General features: G+C 42.3%; 1 long non-coding RNA gene across 1 annotated transcript; it reads right to left on the reverse strand.

The window, feature by feature from the left end:
* Window positions 1-3,500: 3,500 nt before the first annotated feature.
* LOC112937893 (uncharacterized) lies at window positions 3,501-5,256 on the reverse strand. Its single transcript, XR_003240737.2, has 2 exons — window positions 4,264-5,256; window positions 3,501-3,802 (listed from the first exon to the last, which is right to left on the reverse strand). It is a non-coding gene; the product is annotated as an uncharacterized lncRNA (long non-coding RNA).
* Between the last annotated feature and the right edge of the window lie 12,568 nt (window positions 5,257-17,824).

The raw sequence follows: 17,824 nt of genomic DNA on the forward strand, positions 1-17,824 counted from the left end.
GTCACGGAGCGGGGACGGAGAACCAAACAAGCAAACCCAATACTAATCCGAATTGCACGCACGCAACAGAATGCAGTTCGAGCACAACACGATTAACAATATATGGCTGTGTTTAGATTCTAATTTTTTTTTCAAGCTTCTAATTTTTTTTATCACGTTAAATATTCAAACATATATATGAAGCATTAAATGTGGACAAAAAAAATATCAATTACACAGTTTGCATGTAGATTGTAAAACGAATCTTTTTAGCCTAATTACGCCATGATTAGACATACGTGCTACAGTAACTAATGATGGATTAATTAGGCTCAAAAGATTCGTCTCGTAGTTTACAGTCGAAATCTGTAATTTGTTTTGTTATTGATCTACGTTTAATACTTCAAATGTGTGTTCGTATATGTTAAAAAAAAATTGGCTCGAACGAAACACGACCTATGTCTAAGTTATATATCCCTCATTTCATATCGTATAAGTAGACCAAACTTGGTTAAGTTTAACTAAACTTATAGAAAAAATTAGCAACATTTAAAATTATCAAATTTAGCAACAGAATAGAGTTCGAGCACAGCACGATTAACATTAATATGTCAAAGTTATATACAAGTATAATGTAATTGTAATATATTTATTTATATTTGAAAAATTGTTAAGAGAAGATTTGTAGACAAATTTATAGTAAAACCAAAAAAATCTGAACAAACTATCAAGCTTCTTTTTTCCCTTTTTTTCACGGTTAAGTTATTGTTGATGTTTTATATTAAAAAAAGAAAATGTCCACTTCACCAACTAACCTAAACTACCAAGGCAACGAGAACAGGGAAACCAAGCACGACACTCAACCAACGCCATTCACCACAGGAACAAGCAGCTAGAAAAAAAAGAGACTCTCGCACACTGAAGACATGATGTTATCATTATCACACCATCACCCTCGTGATCGGGTGACTCCACCTTCGTTGGGAAACATCAGTGTAAGGGTAACAACCTAGCCTGCATCAAATCATAGCTTAAATAGGCTCATGTTATCGTTACCACACGTCATGCCCCGCTGATGCTATAGCTCCAACTTCACAACTACCAAACTCACTGATGTACTGTTGAGCCAGTCTAACGTACATTACAGATGATAAGCTTTGAAGCCCCACACAAGAGCGAAAACACAATCGGTGAAGTCTAACTTATGAAAAATGACTAAAGAAAAAGGAGTGAGTTGATCAAACGGTGTTCATACTATACAACATAGTATGTCAGTAGATATTAGGCCTTGTTTGGATCATCTGGTCTATTAAATAGCTCTCCGGAATCTTGCTATTTAGGAGTATTAAATGTAGATTACTGACAAAGCTAATTCCATAACCCCTAGGCTATTTTGCGAAACAAATCTAACGAGGTATATTAATTCATGATCGCGGATGATACTGTAGCATCACTGTAGCAAATCATGGATTAATATACCTTGTTAGATTCGCCTCGCAAAATACCCCAGGGGTTATGGAATAGGTTTTGTCAGTAATCGACGTTTAATACTTCTAAATAACAAGATTCCGGAGAGCTATTTAATAGCCCGGAGGATCCAAACAGGATATGAGAAAGAATCTTCACTTCTATTCAAACATTCTGAGATTTTATTGGTTAGTCAACAGGATCACAATAAAGGACGCCTGTGAAGAGCAACTGAAATGATTATTTACTCTGTTTAGCATTATAAGCCGTTTTGTGTTTTGAATAATACATGCATGCATCCTTGTATGTGTTTTTTTAGACGCAAAAGGTAGAGAGACTCTACCTTATTACCATTGCATTAATGGTGGTCATTAAGTAACAAAGCCGGTGGCTGGCAAGAGATTATAAGGGGGGAACAAAGAGGAAGGATAAAGAAAAAAGAAAGATAGAAAAAAAAAGGAAGGGTGAAGAAGAAGAAGAAGAAGAATAAAACGATACACAAAAATAAAAGAAAACCTAGCTAAGTTTGTCTGCCCAAGTGTTGATGTTCTCGCGAAGGCTGGGCTTTAGGCGATGAACCCACAACTGGAGACTTTCTCTTATTTGAAGCAGGATGTACGTAACGCTTGATTCAGTTAGCTTGAAGATCAGCTAGTTGTGTGCCTTCCAAAGACCGTGCGAACAAGCTGCAAAGCACGCAGGCCATCCCAGTTTCTGGTGTTCTGGCAAGGTATCCAGGATTGATTCCACGAAATCTTGTATGTTAGAGCTGCGCACGGCTGGCTCATAGAGGTTGAGCTTCTTCCAGACTTCTCCTGCTAATTTGCAATGAAGAATGATGTGATTTGCTGTTTCAATAGCTGGGCAAGAGATACATTAGTGGAGAAACCATCTCACAATAGTCCCAGTTCTATTAAAAACTGGGACTAAAAAACGATTTTTAATCCCGGTTAAAAAATTTTTGATCGACTAAAGATGATTTTTAGTCCCGGTTTATCCCATGTCAGATGTATGGCAGGGGGTCGAGGATCTTTAGTCCCGGTTGATACTACCAACACTTTAGATCGATCTTTAGTGCCGGTTGGAGTTATCAACCGGAAGTAAATATTTCTCTCCCACATCTGATCGGTTAAGTCCCAGACAGATATTTAGATAAGATTAGAACATCCCCTCTCTTCCTCTTCTCAGATCCAATCCTCTTCCTCCTCTCCTTCCTCTTCTCCTCCTCCTCCCCTCTCCTCTCTCCCATCAGCCGGCCCTTCCTCCTCCTCCCCTCTACTCCCTCTTCCATCAGCCGGGCGGGCGGCGGCGACGCGACCGCGAAGAGGGAGGAGGCGGCGGGCAGGAGGCCGGCGGCGGCGGGTGGCGGCGGCGGGCAGGCGGCCGGGCCCCGGCTCATTTGCTTTTTTTTATATAATTTGTATTTCACTGGATGTATATTTTTTTTTAGATTTTATGATTCATTGCATTGCATGGATCTGAGATGTATAATTTGTATAATCTGTGATGTATTTAATTTGTGTGTAGTCTTTTAGGATTTGTGATGTATTTGATCTGTGTATAAGTAACTTAATATTTGGAATGTTGATTTGGGGATGTGCATCCCATTCAATTCGGGAGAAAATATATGGATTAACACTAGCCATTAGCAAATCAACAGTAAAATAAAAAAAAAAGGATCTCGAGGAACTGTCGATTCACCTCACCAACCGGAACTAAAGATTCCCCCTCTTTAGTCCCGGTTGGTAACCTCTTTACTCCCGGTTGGTGTTACCAACCGGGACTAAAGAGATTCGTAGTCTCGGTTGAAAAACCGGGATTACAAAGGGTTCTAAATCGGGAGTAAAGAGTATTTCTCCACCAGTGATACAGTGTGGGTTGGAATCCCATTTTTCCTTGTATGTGTTTCACACGTGTCTAAATTTATACTCCTGTGTGTTAGGGAATCTAGATAGGTAATGGATCATAAGGTAAAACGTAAAACGGAGGGAGTAATACATACTCTTATTGTGAAACAGAGTAAATTAGTTTTCTTCCTCGTACACTCCGAGAGGTGAGGCAAGCATGGATACATAAAAGGCATATTCGTCATTTTTGCGTAACCTTACAGTCCTGCTCATGGTCATGTTGCAGCACGATAGGTAGTTTGGTACATGATCTTCCTGAGATGTAAATAACTTGTAATGTACGGAGTAAATAACTTGCATATCATATGTACCATTACAACTCATGTCTGTAAAAACATCCTCAGGTGAGTCAGGTCCTGCCGATCGATGCTCCAGTAGCTCACTTTGCCTTCAAAGCAACAGAAAGTGCGCTCTCTGATAATAATAAGTTGATGATACCCCATGCGTTGCTGCGGGATATTTGAATAACTTTAGTAAAAATATAAATTTATAAACTTTGAACATGTTGCATTAGCGTTGTTTTTTTTGAAAAAAAGAAAAAATGATATATTGTGTAATCATAATAAAAGAAAAGCTAAACAACAAAATAGTTATGAATCCAATTAATCCATAAATCACCAAGAACAAAAAAAAATGATGGTCTATGATGATGTCGTTCATGATTTACTCCTTGATCGATGAACAAAATAGGCAAGACGTAGCTGAGGAGACCCATACTTTATGAATTATGGTTGATCATCACATAAAAGAACTCTATAACAAATAGTTCAAATGAAAAAAAAAAGCTATCATCAAGGTAATTCACATATAATTTTAGGGGATCACCAAGTGAATAGAATCAGCTACAGTGTAAAATATAAAGACATAACAAACTACAATAACATGATTTTTGATCAACAGTGCTACATACCTGCACCAAAATTATGCCAAATAATCCAAAAGGCTTCACACAGTGACAGTCATTAGCAATGCAGTTGCTGGCCGGACATGAGCTGCATAGTGGCAAACCTGCAATAGTGGCAATTGAGACAAAACACCAATCTAATATCTGTAAAGCACGGCTATGTGCGAGGCAAAGGCTGGTATTTTATTCTATTATATCTAAAAATATATCTGTAAAGCAACCAACAATGAAAAATATAACCAATGCAATACAGTGTGTGTTGACAGAGGAAGATACCTGCTGCCGTGCATGTGACAGAGTCATTATCTAACCTGAAGAAACAAAACAGGACATGCCAATACTATTCCCTTTACGCTAGTGTTATATATACAACATGGCTTCTCGATCGACAGTTTCCTTGATAATTGTGTGGATCAGTGGATAACATCGCTCGATTTTATAGACATGAAGCAGCAGAAATTGAAGGCTTGATAGGAAATGTATAGTTAGCAATTGAAAAAAAAACAGACGGGAATTCATGTAATCCTCCATGGAATAAACCTGCAAAGAAAGTGAAGTAATCCAAAGAAGAGATTGAAAGGAGTGACTTTCCACTGGCACAAATAGTGCTCCAAGGGAGAGATAAAAAAATAGAGAGAAAGAAAAGGATGAAGGTATTAGGACCATTAAAAAGTAAAAACATGGATGAAGGTATTACAAACTATTCGAAAAATGGCCCAATTTGCATCATATAGATTATAAAGAGAGACTTACATATTTAGCTGGACTGAGGATGAACCTACAATAATGGATATCATGGCATGGAAAGAAACAACCTCCTCCAGTCCTCGTAGTCATCCAGGAAGCAGCAGCATCAACCTTCATACCCACTTCTCTTCTTGAATCATAATTAGCAGAACAACTCGCGTACGTGTCGTTATATAAAAGAAGATGAGAAGGGAGGAGACGTTCCAATAATGCAAGCGGTGGTTATTGGAAGGTGAAGATTAAAAGGCAGAAGTGGGGCAGCCAGCGACCCTTCGCTCCCTACCGCGGGAGGGGCTGGACTGGGCCGATCGAGTACTATAGAACTGAGCAGGGCAGGAAGGACGGCAAAAACAATCTGATCTGTTAAAGCAGAGCGATCCAATGGACGGGAATAGACAGTGACGTGGCAAAGCGAGAGAGCAGGAAAATAGATTTAGTGGGGATGACTTGTATAGGTATATAGGATACTCAATTAAACCTTCTTATACTTCACGCCTATAAAGGTAAAAGGTAGAAAATATGCTTTAACGCCTCAATTTTTGGGACATTAGAATCTATTTTAGTAAAAACCTTGATTTTAAAATTTTAGATCTTTGTAAGAATGTAAGTGCCAAAATCTCAGTTAAAATTTCGAAACAATTACCCCTATCCAAATTCAAATCCATGAATTCGGATTTCTTTTCCAGGTTCATTTTACAATTCCTCCGAATCCCAAGTCCTTAAATATCTACACACAAAAAAAAACTCTCCCCTAAACTCCTAGATCAAATTTAAAACTTTGATTTGAAGCTCTCCATTGAAATGCCCTCTCTTTCTTTTCCTCAAATTCATACCAATATTCAAGTCTCTTCCAAAAATATCCAAGTATTGGTATTTCAGCCCTTCTATAAAATATTTAGAATTTCATGAGAACAAAATATAAAATTTTGAATCAAATCCCCGTTTCAAATCTTTCAATTATCCTTCAAACAATTCTTGGAAAAATCTCAACATTCACTATTCATTCGGGCCGCTCTTTTCCTTTTCTCCCGGACCGGCCCGCTCTCTCTCTCTCTCTCTGTGTGTGTGTGTCTTAACTGGGCCAATAATAATTTGCTGGGCCCGTAGTTAGTTTGCCCACTGGGATGGATGGTCAAGATGTGGCCGTTTCGAACGGACTGATATGATGATTTCTTCACCCTCAAGAAGTATTCCTATACTGTATAGGGGGTCGTATACTACCGTATAACTACTAGATGTTGCTATATAGTTACTCCTCCTCTCACCCATCTCCCCACTCGATACACACTTTGTTTACATCTAAATTTGGCACCTAAGATTAAAATAGGAAATATTGCCAAAATTTGGAAGTCTACCGGTTCCTCCGAAGTGGGCCGGTCTGACCGCCGTATGTTGGGCGGTCAGACCGCCGGTTGAGGGCCGGTCAGACCGGCGGTGTGTGGCCAGTCTGACCGGCAGGTCCGAGTCCGACTCTGTTTCGTCGGGTCTCGAAGTTTCCTTGCTCAGGAAGACATGTTTCGGGTTTCCTTTGGTTTCTACCCCGAGTTGGACGTGGAGGAGGGCCTATAGAGGGCAAGACCAACCCCTATATAAGGGACATGGCCGGTTCATTGTAAGAAACCAATCTACAATCAATCAATCGAATCGTTTTTTATATTGCTTTTAGTTTTCTCTTAGTTTGTCCATCTTTATCGGTTTGCACCGTAAACCGTCCGTCGCCGCTGCGAGAGTGCGACATCTCTTTGTCGGTTTGTCCTGAAAACCTTCCGTTTTTCCCACGAGACGGGTAGCTATCTAGAAATCGGCTCCGCTAGCCGGTTTAGTTATCAAAACCCATCTAGGTTTAGCTCTTTGCTAGATCGAGGTGGTTGGCGACTCTAGGATCACCGCAAGGTTTAAGATGCTGCGATCGTGCTTGTCAACTTGTCAAAAAAGTTGCCAACACGATTTTTGGCGACTCCGCTGGGGAGGAGATCCGTTCATCGTCAACTCAACTTCGATTTCGCCATGACGAAGCCGCCATCCAAGACGGAGGTGGAGCCATCTAATGTGATGCCAGTCACATTGGATGACTTCGAAGGAGAAGATCGCAAAGCTATGGAGGAATACATCAATGAGCTCACACGGGAGGCGTTGATGAGAGCAACTACTAGGACTCGTCAAGGCATGATCATCAAGCCCGGGCCACGTCCCAAGCTCACTCCCGACGTGGTAAGTAATGACGAGGTATCACAATCTATCCAACAACAAATTGCATCTACAATAGATTCATCTATGGCTAATTTTAAAGATAGATTAGATGTAATGTTTAAGGATAAAGTTGATGGTTTTTTAAGGAGTAGGCTCGATTCTTTTATGGATGATTACACATTAAAGGATAAAGCCTATACCACTGTTGATCAACCTCCTATAGATCCAATGGGTAGTAAAACCGACGGAACGGCGTTCACGGTCGGTCCGACCGGGCCTGACGGCCGGTCAGACCGCAACATAGCCGTCGATCTGACCGTCCAGACGGCCGGTCAGACCGGGTATTACCCCGGCGGTCAGACCCTGGGCCAGTCAGACCGGCACAATCGTCCCAATTCAGGCTATAGATCCAATGACTAATGCTAGTTATTTGTATCACTTTAAAACATTTGATCCTCCTGTATCTACTGCCACCACTAATCCTCAAGTTCCCCCACATATTCCTAATGCTTATAATGATGTTTCTAGAGGCTATCCTCCCGATACTATGCAAGGCCAATATAATCATATTGCGCCACAAACACATCCTATTAGGCCACCAAACCCACCGCCAAATCCACAAGGGCCTAATAACATGGAGGATATGATTAGTGATATTATGAGGAATAGATTCGGGATTGAAACTAGGAATCATGCTAGAGCTTACAAAAAGCCATATCCTGATTATTATGATAATGTGTCGTTTCCTCGAAATTATAGAGTTCCCGAATTTGCCAAGTTTAGTGGTGAGGATGGTAAGACCACATGGGAGCATGTAGGTCAATTTTTAGTGCAATGTAGTGAGGCTAATAGTGATACTTTTAAATTGCGCTTGTTTTCTTTATCTTTATCCGGTAATGCTTTTACATGGTTTACTTCTTTACCGGCAAATTCTATTCATACTTGGGCTCAATTAGAAGAACAATTTCATGATTATTTCTATACTGGGGAAACTGAGCTTAGGTTATGTGACTTGACATCGGTTAAGCAAAAGTATAATGAATATGTCATTGATTATATTAAGAGATTTAGAGATGTTAGAAACCGATGTTATACTTTGAATATAACTGATAGAGATTTGGCCGGTCTTGCTTTTAATGGTTTAGTTGCTCCTCTTAGAAAAAAACTAGACGGCCAACAATTTCTTGATGTTAGTCAACTCATGCAAAGGGCTCTGGCTCAAGAAAGCCGGGCTAAGGATAATAAAAAATTTGCTAGACCATTTGACAAAAAGCCTAATGTTAATGTAGTTGATTACCCTGAGGCTAGTGATAGTGAGGAGGAGGGTGATCATGATATTTATGTTGCCGAATGGTCGTGGAATAATAAAAATAAGCCTTTTGTTTGCTCTAACTTAATGCCGACTCCTCGCAAAGATCGGCAAAGTGAGGTTAAGTATAGTTTTGACGTGGCCAAGTGTGATAAGATTTTTGATTACCTTTTGCAAGAAAAACAAATTAGATTACCTAAAGGCCATGTCATACCATCGCAAGAAGAGTTGAAGCGTCGAGCATATTGTAAATGGCATGATTCTCATTCTCACTCTACTAATGATTGCAATGTGTTTCGACGACAGGTTCAATCGGCCATAGATGAAGGACGATTGAAGTTCACCGATGGCTCCAAGATGAAGCTTGATCATGATCCTTTTCCGGTGAATACAATTAATTTCAATGATAAGAAGGTGTTGATTCGGCCGGAGCAAGCCGAATCTACTAAGGGAAAGGAAGTGGTCATTGGTGAACCAAGATCAAAGATGATGGTGCCAAAGAAGCCGGAGGTTGGTGTTTGGAAGGAGAATAAGAGTGGAGCTTCAACTTATAAGGCTCCTAGGAAGACCAAAGTGACCTTTGATATGCTTTTGGAGAAATATGAGAGGCAAGGTGGTGAGAAAATTCGCAACAAAGGGAAGAGACCAAGATCACCTCCTAGGGAACGATTTGGTCATTCACCAAGACGGTCGCATTCACCTTCATATCATCATCCACAAGACATGTCATGGGGTCCCTATCCGATGCCGCCGCCGGGTTATTCTTATCCCTACTTCATGCCATGGGGGGCAACGCCGCCAATGTACCATCATATGCCTCCAATGCAATTCAACCAAGGGTGGGGAGGACCAAGGAGGACAATTCATGAGCGTTTGTCTTCGCCAAACAATAGCCGGTTCTATGGTAAGAATCGGGCTAATGAAGAAAAGAGGGAAGGAAAGCGCGTTAAGGTGGAAGAGAGGACTTCGGAAGTAATTACTATCAAAGTGGGTCCCATGATGTGCCTATACATTCTGTAGATGGAGTTGGAAAGTCCCCAAGCAAAAAATCCGAAGCCGGTACCAGCTCCTCGCAGACGGTCGGTCTGACCAGGCCCTCTGGCCGGTCTGACCGCGGCCATGTTGCCGGTCTGACCGGGCCATCAGGCCGGTCTGACCGTCGACCCGATAGTGGTCCGACCGACGCCTCAGGCTGGTCTGACCGTGTGCCACACGTCGGTCTGACCGGCGCGACTGGCCGGTCTAACCGGTGGTCTACGGCCGGTCTGACCGGGCTCCAGCGCCGGTTTGATGAGAGGATTGTAAAGAGCGATGTGAGGGCTTCATCATTTTCAAGCAAAGTCAATAGAGGACATTATTTACCTCCTGGAACAGAGCCGAATCCTAGGTGGATGCCTAAGGATTTGACGGCTACTCAAAAGAGAAGGTTGCAACGTCTTCGGACCCAAGAACTAAGGGAGAAAAAGGCCGAAGATCAAAGGGATAAAAGGTTCAATGAGTTGCGACCACCACCGATATGGAGGCCTAAATCCATAGAGAAGGCAAAACCGATTGATGTACAGGAGAAGGAAGAACAATCGGTTGATAAAAGTGATTTATCTCCAAAAGAAGACATGTATATAAATATGGTATATATGTTGCCTATGGAGTTTTGTGCTATGGATGAAGCCGAGGTTGCTCAATTCTCATTAGGTCCTAAAGATACGGTTTTTGAGAAGCTCGATGAATCAAACCATCATATGAAGCCTCTCTACCTCAAAGGCCATGTGGATGGGAAGCCGGTCTCTAGGATGCTAGTGGATGGAGGTGCTGCTGTGAACTTGATGCCGTACTCGTTATTCAAGAAGTTGGGGTGCGAGGATGATGAGTTGAAGAAGACTAACATGATTCTCAATGGCTTCAACGGTGAACCAACGGAGGCGAGGGGTATCTTTTCGGCGGAGCTCACCGTGGGAAACAAGACGCTACCAACCGCTTTCTTCATTGTCAATGTGCAAGGTAACTACAATGTTATTTTGGGCCGTTGTTGGATTCATGCCAATTGTTGTGTGCCTTCTACCTTGCATCAATGTTTAATTCAATGGGACGGCGATGATGTTGAAATTGTTCAAGCGGATACATCGGCCGAGGTTGCAATGGCCGATGCTACTTTTGAGTGGCGTCATGGGAATATCCAATGCTTATCGGGGAGGGATCTTTCTAGCTATGATTTTATTAGTATCTCTGATGGCAAATTTGTACCTATCTCTGTAAAGCCGGCTAGTGTAGCACGGCTAAGCCATATAAATTTGTATAACGAGTAAAGAGGCTAATTTAGAGTGGTTACAAAAAAGGGTGCAAGAATATCGGTCTACAAAGAACGATATTGGAGAAACCGTTGAAGATTTTGATGAAGTGGAGAAGCTTGGACAAGGGTTTACATCGGCCGATCCATTGGAAGAAGTAGACATAGGTGATGGAACTAAACCAAGGCCGACTTTTGTAAACAAAAACATAAGAGCCGATTATAAGGTTAAGATAATCAAGCTACTTAAAGAGTATGTTGATTGCTTTGCATGGGAGTACCATGAGATGCCGGGTCTTAGCCGTAAGCTCGTTGAGAATCGGCTTCCAATTAAACCGGTTTTTAGCCTTATAAACAACCACCTCGTCGTTTTAATCTTTTACTATATGACCGAGTCAAAGAGGAGATTGATCAGTTGTTGAAGGTGGGGTTTATTAGGCCATGTCGTTATGCGGAATGGGTTTCTAGCATAGTCCCAGTGGAGAAGAAGGGGAGTGGTAAGATTCGAGTTTGCATAGATTTTAGAGATTTAAATAAAGCCACTCCCAAATATGAGTATCCTATGCCTATAGCCGACATGATGATTAATGATGCCTCGGGTCATAAAGTGATTAGCTTTTTAGATGGTAATGCCGGCTACAATCAAATCTTTATGGCGGAGGAGGATATGTACAAGACGGCTTTTAGGTGCCCGGGATTTGTTGGTTTGTTTGAGTGGGTTGTCATGACTTTTGGGTTGAAGAATGCCAGTGCAACATATCAAAGGGCAATGAATTTGATCTTTCATGATTTGTTAGGTATTATCTTAGAGATCTATATTGATGATATTGTTGTCAAATCGGATGGTATGGAATGACACATAGCAGATTTGAGGTTAGCTTTTGAGAGGATGCGCCGGTATAGTTTAAAGATGAACCCACTTAAATGTGCTTTTGGTGTGTCGGCGGGGAAGTTCTTAGGATTCATGGTGCATGAGAGAGGAGTTGAGATTGATCCTAAGAAGATAGAAAAAATTCATGATTTCAAAGTGCTGACATGCAAGAAGGAGGTTCAAAAGTTGCTGGGTAAGGTGAATTATTTGAGGAGGTTTATTTCTAACATAGTGGGTAAAATCGATGCTTTTGTTCCTATACTTCGCTTAAAAAAGGAAGCCGATTTTACCTGGGGGGCAAAACAACAAGAGGCGTTTGAAGAGTTGAAGAGATATTTGTCTACTCCACCCATTGTGCGAGCGCCTAAAGCCGGAAAGCCTTTTCGGTTATATATTGCCTCCGAAGACAAAGTCATTGGTGCCGTTTTGACGCAAGAGGAAGATGGCAAGGAATATATCATTACATATTTGAGTCGCCGTCTTTTGGATGCCGAAACGAGGTATGTCTTTATAGAAAGGCTTTGTTTATGCTTATACTATGCTTGTACCAAATTGAGGCATTATTTGTTATCTAGTACATGCATAGTTACTTGTCAAGCCGATGTTATTAAACACATGTTGGAAAGGCCAATTCTAAGTGGGAGAATTGGCAAGTGGGCATATGCTTTGATAGAATATGATTTGGCTTATAAACCATTGAAATCTATAAAAGGCCAAATTGTATGTGATTTTATAGTAGACCATCATATAGATGTTGCTTATGAGGGAGAGGTTTGCTTAGTTGAAGTTATACCTTGGGAGATTTATTTTGATGGTTCTTCTTGCAAAGAAGGTCAAGGCATAGGGGTAGTTTTGTTTTCACCTAATGGCATGTGTTATGAGGCATCGGTTCGTTTAGAATATTATTGCACAAATAATCAAGCCGAATACAATGCTTTATTGTTCGGCTTACAAGTTATGGAGATGGTTGGAGCTAAATATGTGGAGGCCTTTGGTGATTCGGAATTGGTGGTGCAACAAGTCGCCGGAGTCTACAAATGCTTGGACGGATCACTAAATAGGTACCTCGATTCATGTTTAGATATTATTGCCAATTTTGATAATTTTGCTATTAGACATATTGCTAGGCGTGATAATTCTAGAGCAAATGACTTGGCACAACAAGCATCTGGTTATAATGTGAAAAAGGGATTATTTCTGATATTAGAAGAGCCGGTGCTTGATTTTAAATCTTTGTGCGAAATTGGCAAAACTGGAGACTAGGGGCGGTCTGACCGGCGTTGCACGGCCGGTCTGATCGGTGACCAGGGGCAGTCTGACCGGCCGTATGCTGCCGGTCTGACCGGCGACCCCGAGCGGTCTGACCGGCCCTGCGTGGCCGGTCTGACCGGTTTTGGGCAGAGCGCTGGGGGGCACGCTTCAATCGATTTGGAGGCCGAATTAATTGAGAATTCGGATATTTGTGTCCAGGATACAGAAGAGGATTGGAGAATTCCTTTGATTCAATATCTAAAAGATCTCACGCTTAAGGTTGATCGAAAAATTCGGCGGCAAGCATTCAAATATACATTGCTTGATGGAGATTTGTATCGCCGAAACATAGATGGTATCTTGTTGAAGTGCTTAGATGAAGATCAATCTAAAGTGGCTATGGGAGAGGTACATGAAGGAATTTGTGGAACTCATCAATCGGCCCACAAGATGAATTGGTTGCTTAGAAGAGCGAGGTTTTATTAGCCGAGGATGATTGATGATTGCTTCAAATATTATAGAGGATGTGAGGCTTGTCAACGGTTCGGCAATGTTCAATTGGCGCCCGCCGCTGTGTTGAACCCTATAATCAAACCATGGCCGTTCCGAGGATGGGCTTTGGATTTCATTGGTCAAATTTATCCTTCGTCATCAAAGGGGCATAGGTTCGTGCTAGTTGCTACGGATTACTTCACCAAGTGGGCCGAAGCCGTGCCTTTGAAGAATATGACTCATACAGAGGTAATTGACTTTATTTTGAAGCACATTATTCATAGATTCGGTATTCCGCAAACATTAACTACGGACCAAGGTGCTTCTTTTATGTCTAAGGAAGTGAAGAGTTTTACCGAATCTTATGGCATTAAATTGTTGAGTTCTTCTCCTTACTACGCTCAGGCTAATGGACAAGCTGAGTCGAGTAATAAGACATTGTTAAAGCTAGTGAAAAAGAAGATTGAGGAACACCCGAAGAGGTCGCATGAGGTGCTTTCTGAAGCATTGTGGGCGCATAGGATATATAAACATGGTGCCACTAAAGTCACTCCTTTTGAGTTGGTTTATGATCAAGAAGCCGTTTTACCGGTAGAGGTAAATCTTGGTTCTCTTCGTTATATCAAGCAAGATGATTTGTCAAGTGAAGATTACAAGATGTTGATGGGGGACAACCTTGATGAAGTCATCGACAAGCGCTTGAAGGCATTGGAAGAGATAGAGAAAGAGAAGAAGAGGGTGGCCAAGGCGTACAACAAGAGGGTGAAAGCGAAATTGTTTCAAGTTGGAGACTTGGTTTGGAAGACAATTTTGCCTTTGGGTACTCGATCCAAGGAGTTCGGTAAGTGGTCTCCTAGTTGGGAGGGTCCTTATTGAGTGTGCAGCATTGTTCGAGGGAACGCATACTTTTTGGAGACACTACAAGGGGAGCGTTTTCAGTAAGCAATCAACGGGAAATACTTGAAGAAATACTTCCCGAGCATTTGGCAAGACGCTTAGGAGGTACTATGGCCGGTAATTGGGTTATCGTCCTAAAACCAAAAACATGTTCTATGCTTTTAGATTCACGTTGTTCATCAAAAAGGCAGGGGGCATGTGTTTACACCCAAATTTGGCACCTAGGATTAAAATAGGAAATATTGCCAAAATTTGGAAGTCTACCGGTTTCCTCCGAAGTGGGCCGGTCTGACCGCCGTGTGTTGGGCGGTCAGACCGCTGGTTGAGGGCCGGTCAGACCGGCGATGTGTGGCCGGTCTGACCGGCAGGTCCGAGTCCGACTCTGTTTCGTCGGGTCTCGAAGTTTCCTTGCTCAGGAAGACATGTTTCGGGTTTCCTTTGGTTTCTACCCCGAGTTGAACGTGGAGGAGGGCCTGTAGAGGGTAAGACCAACCCCTATATAAGGGACATGGCCGGTTCATTGTAAGAAACCAATCTACAATCAATCAATCGAATCGTTTTTCATATTGCTTTTAGTTTTCTCTTAGTTTGTCCATCTTTGTCGGTTTGCGCCGTAAACCGTCCGCTGCCGCTGCGAGAGTGCGACATCTCTTTGCAGGTTTGTCCTGAAAACCTTCCGTTTTGCCCACGAGACGAGTAGCTATCTAGAAATCGGCTCCGCTAGGCGGTTTAGTTATCAAAACTCATCTAGGTTTAGCTCTTTGCTAGATCAAGGTGGTTGGTGACTCTAGGATCACCACAAAGCTTAAAGTGCTGCGATCGTGCTTATCAACTTGTTAAAAAAGTTGCCAACACACTTCTTACCACCGGACACAAGACACCGCAAAAAGAGGCAGCGCAACCAGCCACCGCACCTCTCCCCCCCTCCGCGCGCCGACCATGTCGTCGTCGCAAGCTCGCCGCCCGCGTTTCCCGAGGGGACCGGCGGCCGCCCTCCTGCGTTACCAGTTCAAGACAGTGAGGCCACCGACGAAGGACATCGTGGAGCTCCTGCCCGAGGGAGGGTCTCGCACCGTCCCAAGGAGCGTGCTGCACGGAAGCGCGCTTGCGGACGAGAACAAGTTCAAGTCCCTGAGCAAGATGGAGCCGGCGATCGTGGCGGCCGCACAGGAGGATGGCGATCTGGCGGCGGCGGCGGCGGCCGAGGCGGCGCCGGCGCCGGCGGACGAGGAGTAGGAGAAGCCTGACGGCGATGTGGATCTAGCTATCGTCAAGTTTTTTCATGTTTCTTAGTATCTTAGTTCCATCGGATCGAGTAACTGTACTATGTTTCCATGTTCTGGTATATCTGTATGATGCATGGACCAGTTATCGAAAGATCTTTGGCGCTACTGCCTTGTTCCAAGCAAATTAATTCTCTATGCGTCATGAATTGTGTTCTTGGTGCCGTCTTTGCATAATTAATTTGTATTCGTTCGTGGTCGCCGCCTTTGCTTGCTCATCCAATGTCATCGTCATCGACGTGTCCTCGCCGTTGCCGGTGCGCGTGCTCGCCGTGGAATTGGAGCCGTGTACATATCCCAACTGAATTAGCAGGACTAGTTAACCCGTGCCCTTTTCTTGTCGATGTTTCCACAAGTATTTTTTTGGATAAGTTATATAATTTTTTTATAAAGTACTACGAACAGAACACTTTCTTTTGCAATTAAAAAAATGCAAAAATATATGCAGAATTCACCACTAGTGGTACATTATCTTTTTAACTCCAATTACATTCTTATCTTTTAAATTCCATACGTTGCTTTGCGCCTTGCATGTTGCATGCGAAGGAGTACGTACCACTGGACGGGGCAGGTCGATGGCAGGAGAGCGGTGCACCAAATAGACCAGGACCATGATAGTTGCAAGTGAAACGGGCATGGTGGCCCACATGTCGATCGTTTAACCGCGTAGACCGTGTCCACGTTGGGATCCACCAGCAGCAGCACCGGGGGGACCACTAGACTCCCAGAGCTTCGTGTGATGTGAGGCAACACAACGCGGACAAAAGCCCAGGTAGACTCATTCCACCAGTGCATGATATCATAGGCAAAGGAGACCTCACATATCAGTAGCACGGTCCACGAAGAGCAGGGCGTAGGGAGGGGAGCCGCGGAGCGGCCTCTGACACGACCGGGAATCCCGGGAGAAAAGCAATGCGGTAGGGTGCTAAGGGCGGTTAGATGGAGATCGAACGGCCACGGCGTGGTAGACAACCAAAGCCGGCTGGTATCGCGGGCGCCAGTGCGAAATGGGTAGTATTTGAAATTTTCTTTTCTTTTTCACAAGTAACTTTTTTCTTCGTCCTCCTTTCTTATTTTTTTTGTAAATTTGCTCAGACACAAAATTCCGATCCTACGAAACAATATTAAGTCATAGGCCAACTGAATCTAAACAAAACAGAAGGAACTTACCTTGATATATACGAAACGAGAGTTGTTCGAGTTTGCTATCGACATTATCGCTTTCTATAATATACCGACGACTTTAACAATTGTCCTATAATACACCATTGGGCTATACCTTCTTTTCAAAAATTCCCAAAATACTCTTATGTACATACAAGGTTAACAATTAATTTATCTAATTTGAAGTTTCAAAAAAATATGAAAACTTTTGTGTGGACTCCTTACACAACATAGAATTTTGTATAGAAGTTTTCAAGTTGTTTATATTTCTATTTTTTATAAACAAAAATATAACTTATTTGTTAAATGCTATATTTTTTTGAAACTTCTGATGAAATAAATCAATTGTTAATCTTGTACTCCCTCATCTCCAAGATTTGATTTTTTTAGGGACGAAGAGAGTATGTTTCTAAGCATATTTTAGGTATTTTTGAGAAGAAGGTCCAGCCCAATGGCGTATTGCACAATAATTGATAAAGTCGCCGGTATATTATAGAAAGAGACAATATCGATGGCAAATCATTGAACTCGAACAAACTCAGTGGTATAGAATAGATTCTCTCATACGAAAAGCAGACAGGTCACAAATATTCATAACCAACGACACCTTAAAAGAATACTAATATAACATAAGCTAAAACCATTGAAAAAAGAGTGCACAGCAACAACATGGTCAAAGGCGATAGTAGAGCAACGGTGACGGGGAGGTTTGATTCTCGAGACTTGTTATATCTATCCAGAATTTCTTTTCTCTTCTTCAACTCGAAGTGTGATCTTGTCAATGCTTCTTTGAGTGGCATGTCGTACAGACGACTATGAACTACAACATCACATATTTTTGTCTGCGGTGATATGTAGAAGAGTCCGCATTTCAAGCGACGGTCCTTGTACCGTCTGAGCTTGTTGTTGATAACATCTATCAGATGATTTATAACATGTAGCTGCTTCCCGAAAGCTATCCACCTGACCAATCCTAATTTTTGAAGCTTGCAATAGTAATCCACCATTATTATCTTTTGCACTTGTAGTATTGCTTCGCGTCCCAATGACGTTGTCTTAACCATGGTGCGATGCTCACT

This window comes from Oryza sativa, chromosome 2 (assembly GCF_034140825.1).
Source record: "Oryza sativa Japonica Group chromosome 2, ASM3414082v1".
Taxonomy (NCBI): Eukaryota; Viridiplantae; Streptophyta; class Magnoliopsida; order Poales; family Poaceae; genus Oryza; species Oryza sativa.